This window comes from Littorina saxatilis, linkage group LG12 (genome assembly GCF_037325665.1).
Source record: "Littorina saxatilis isolate snail1 linkage group LG12, US_GU_Lsax_2.0, whole genome shotgun sequence".
Lineage (NCBI taxonomy): Eukaryota > Metazoa > Mollusca > Gastropoda > Littorinimorpha > Littorinidae > Littorina > Littorina saxatilis.
The window spans coordinates 5639359-5643952 of NC_090256.1; positions in this window are offsets into that span (position 1 = coordinate 5639359).

Here is a 4594-nt window from a genome sequence, read left to right on the forward strand (position 1 = left end):
TAGCGCAACTACTACCCCGCTCTTCTTGTCAATTTCACTGCCTTTGCCATGAGCGGTGGACTGACGATGCTACGAGTATACGGTCTTGCTGAAAAATGGCATTGCGTTCAGTTTCATTCTGTGAGTTCGACAGCTACTTGACTAAATATTGTATTTTATGTGGTTCTTGTGCCTAGGCTGTGTATTGGATTGTCATTGTGTGCCTGCATCATTAGTTGTCAGTAATTATTACATGTGCTGATTGTTCTCTTTGCCTGCGCGCGTATAGTATGTTGGTTATGATTGGTCATAGTATGTTTGTTTATGTTTGGTCGTTATCTTTGCCTGTGCGTGTATTGTATGTTTGGTCGTTTTCTTTGCCTGTGCATGTATAGTTTGTTGGTTATGTTTGGTCGGTTTCTTTGCCTGTGCGTGTATAGTATGCTTGGTCAATGTATGTATTGTAAAGCGCTAAGAGTAGATCGACATTTTTCTAGAATAGCGCTATAAAAGTTTTCATTATTATTATTATTATTTTCGCCTAACGCGACTTGTTTTGTTTCTTTGATTTTATTTCCTGAATTATGTAACTTTAAGTCATGATATTTTACATCATATTGAGGTTCTTTTGTTTTTGCTTATTGGTATTTATCTTGTTATTTTTCTGTAATTTCGACCCTCAAATAATCGATGTTTTAATTAAAGAAGAACGTTTAAAATCACTTGTATATATGAGACTCAAATCACGTCATCACATGACAATGAAGATGAAACTGCCTTTGCGTAACTCTAGTTAGTCTCTCATGCTCAACCTGGCAGCATACCCAGTAATCACACACACCCACAAAAGAGCAACAGTCGCATAAGAGACCTCAAGTCTCGGGTGGCCTCGTACGATGCGAAAAAGAGCGTCTCGGCTGAATGGCAGTGTAAAAAGGTAGTTTAGTCTCGGCTGAATGGCAGTGTAAAAAGGTAGTTTAGTCTCGGCTGAATGGCAGTGTAAAAGGAGAGCTTCAGTCTCGGCTGACTTAAAAGAGAGCTAAGTACTGTTTTGGCTGTCCTGCAGTGTAAAAAGAGAGCTACTGTCTTGGCTGTCCTGCAGTGCAAAAAGAGAGCTACCTTCTTGCCTGTTCTGTAGTGTAAAAAGATACCTACTGTCTTGCCTGTTCTGTAGTGTAAAAAGATACCTACTGTCTTGGCAGTTCTGTAGTGTAAAAAGATAGCTACCTTCTTAGCTGTCGTGTAGTGTAAAAAGATTGCTACTGTCTTGGCTTTCCTGTAGTGTACAAAGAGAGAGCTACATTCTTCGCTGTCGTGTAGTGTAAACAGAGAGCTACTGTCTTGCCTGTCGTGTAGTGTAAAAAGATATCTACTATCTTGGCTTTCCTGTAGTGTAAAAAGAGAGCTACCTTCTTAGCTGTCGTGTAGTGTAAAAAGAGAGCTACTGTCTTGGCTGTCGTGTAGTGTAAAAAGAGAGCTACTGTCTTGGCTGTCGTGTAGTGTAAAAAGAGAGCTACTGTCTTGGCTGTCGTGTAGTGTAAAAAGAGAGCTACTGTCTTGCCTGTCGTGTAGTGTAAAAAGAGAGCTACTGTCTTGCCTGTCCTGTTGTGTAAAAAGAGAGCTACTGTCTTGCCTGTCGTGTAGTGTAAAAAGAGAGCTACTGTCTTGCCTGTCCTGTAGTGTAAAAAGAGAGCTACTGTCTTGCCTGTCGTGTAGTGTAAAAAGAGAGCTACTGTCTTGCCTGTCGTGTAGTGTAAAAAGAGAGCTACTGTCTTGGCTGTTCTGTAGTGTAAAAAGAGAGCTACTGTCTTGCCTGCCCTGTAGTGTAAAAAGAGAGCTACTGTCTTGCCTGTCGTGTAGTGTAAAAAGAGAGCTACTGTCTTGCCTGTCGTGTAGTGTAAAAAGAGAGCTACTGTCTTGGCTGTTCTGTAGTGTAAAAAGAGAGCTACTGTCTTGGCTGTTCTGTAGTGTAAAAAGAGAGCTACTGTCTTGCCTGTCGTGTAGTGTAAAAAGAGAGCTACTGTCTTGGCTGTTCTGTAGTGTAAAAAGAGAGCTACTGTCTTGCCTGTCGTGTAGTGTAAAAAGAGAGCTACTGTCTTGGCTGTTCTGTAGTGTAAAAAGAGAGCTACTGTCTTGCCTGTCGTGTAGTGTAAAAAGAGAGCTACTGTCTTGCCTGTCGTGTAGTGTAAAAAGAGAGCTACTGTCTTGCCTGTCGTGTAGTGTAAAAAGAGAGCTACTGTCTTGGCTGTTCTGTAGTGTAAAAAGAGAGCTACTGTCTTGCCTGTCGTGTAGTGTAAAAAGAGAGCTACTGTCTTGGCTGTTCTGTAGTGTAAAAAGAGAGCTACTGTCTTGCCTGTCGTGTAGTGTAAAAAGAGAGCTACTGTCTTGGCTGTTCTGTAGTGTAAAAAGAGAGCTACTGTCTTGGCTGTCGTGTAGTGTAAAAAGAGAGCTACTGTCTTGCCTGCCCTGTAGTGTAAAAAGATAGCTACTGTCTTGGCTGTCGTGTAGTGTAAAAAGAGAGCTACTGTCTTGGCTGTCGTGTAGTGTAAAAAGAGAGCTACTGTCTTGGCTGTTCTGTTGTGTAAAAAGAGAGCTACTTTCTTAGACAGTTTCAGCCTCGGATGGTCTAAACTGAGTAAAAGAAAAATAAATTAAAAAAGTCGGTAGTGTGGGCTGGCGTGTAGGTTAAATAGAGAATACCACATGGCTTGCTGTGTCGTACCAGATTTACACGAGTTTTGAAAAAAAATATTGAACTGTGAGCGAAAGCGAGCTGTTCACTATTTGAAAAAGCAACGAGCAAGCAAAACGTCCCGCAGTCGAGGCGGCGAAATTAAAGACGCTTCTTTTGGAACCTCGATCTCTTACAAAGCCTCGTGCAATATCTTACGTCAAAGCAAAGAAACGTCACTTTGGAGAGTGAAGCGTGACGTGTTAGTTCTAAAAATTCATCGAGGGGAATTAGCGAGCGCAATTTACGAATACGAATACGAATACGAATACTTTATTATCTCATACAGAGAAATTTAGTGTGGTGCACATTAAAAGACAAAACAAATAATAAGACAACAGATAAAAATACCATACGAAGCATACTACACTCGCGCACGCATATGTACACTAACAGGAATAGTAACATGATTCCAAATAGGTTAAAAGTTTAACGCTAAAAACTATCATTATCACAGGACTAGATATGTCATTGAACAATATTTATCACAGGACTAGTCATTCGAGGGTTATCACACTCATTCATCACAGAAATCAGTGCATATGTTCACCGGCACACATACTAGTTTTAATTAACTTAGGTATTTAAAAAGCCAATTGACTTTGGAATAAAACTGTTCTTAGTTCTGAGCGTGCGGAATCTGGGAGTGCGGAGGCGACGTCCTGAGGGCAGGACCTCAAAGTGGTGAGCGAGCACATGACTACTATCCTGGATGATGCAACGGGCCTTTCGCACCACACGTCGTTCATACAGCACAGTCAATCCTTCCTGTCTCACCCCCACAATCTTACCACATGTGTTCACCACCCGCCCAAGCACATTCTTACTCTTCACACACAGACCTCCATACCAGCAGATGAAAGAGAAAGTGAGAATGGATTCAATGAATGAAGTATAGAATGTTTGGAGGATGCGGCTGTTGATGTTACGCGACTGTAATGACGTTTGTCTCGGTGACTTTGGCATCATAAGCAGTTCCTGCCAGACTTGCTTGACATGACCTCATTTACATGATATACACACGTGTGGTTTGAACGGTATTGTTATCTAATGAGTGATCTCTCTCACGTATGTAGGATAATAAGAGATACTGTCTCAACTGATCTGTAGCATAAAAAAGAGAGCTTTAGTCTTGAGTTTACCTGTTTTATAAAAAGATGGATGGACTTTAAAGTAAAAAGAGAGCTTCAGTCTCGGCTGGCCTTCAATAAATAGAACGAGAACTTCAGTCTCCGCTGGCATTTTCTGAATAAAAAAACTAGCCGCGTAAGGCGAAAATACAACATTTAGTCAAGTAGCTGTCGAACTCACAGAATGAAACTGAACGCAACGCAACGCAGCAAGACCGTATACTCGTAGCATCGTCACTCCACCGCCCGTGGCAAAGGCAGTGCCAGTGGAATTGACAAGAAGAGCGGGGTATTCGTTGCGCTGAGAAGGATAGCACGCTTTTCTGTACCTCTCTTCGTTTTAACTTTCTGAGCGTGTTTTTAATCCAAACATATCATATCTATATGTTTTTGGAATCAGGAACCGACGAGGAATAAGATGAAAGTGTTTTTAAATTGATTTCGAAAAAAAAATGTTGATAATAATTTTTATATATTTAATTTTCAGAGCTTGTTTTTAATCCAAATATAACATATGTATATGTTTTTGGAATCAGAAAATGATGGGGAATAAGATGAACGTAAATTTGGATCGTTTTATAAAATTTTTTTTTTTTTTACAATTTTCAGATTTTTAATGACCAAAGTCATTAATTAATTTTTAAGCCACCAAGCTGAAATGCAATACCGAAGTCCGGGCTTCGTCGAAGATTACTTGACCAAAATTTCAACCAATTTGGTTGAAAAATGAGAGCGTGACAGTGCCGCCTCAACT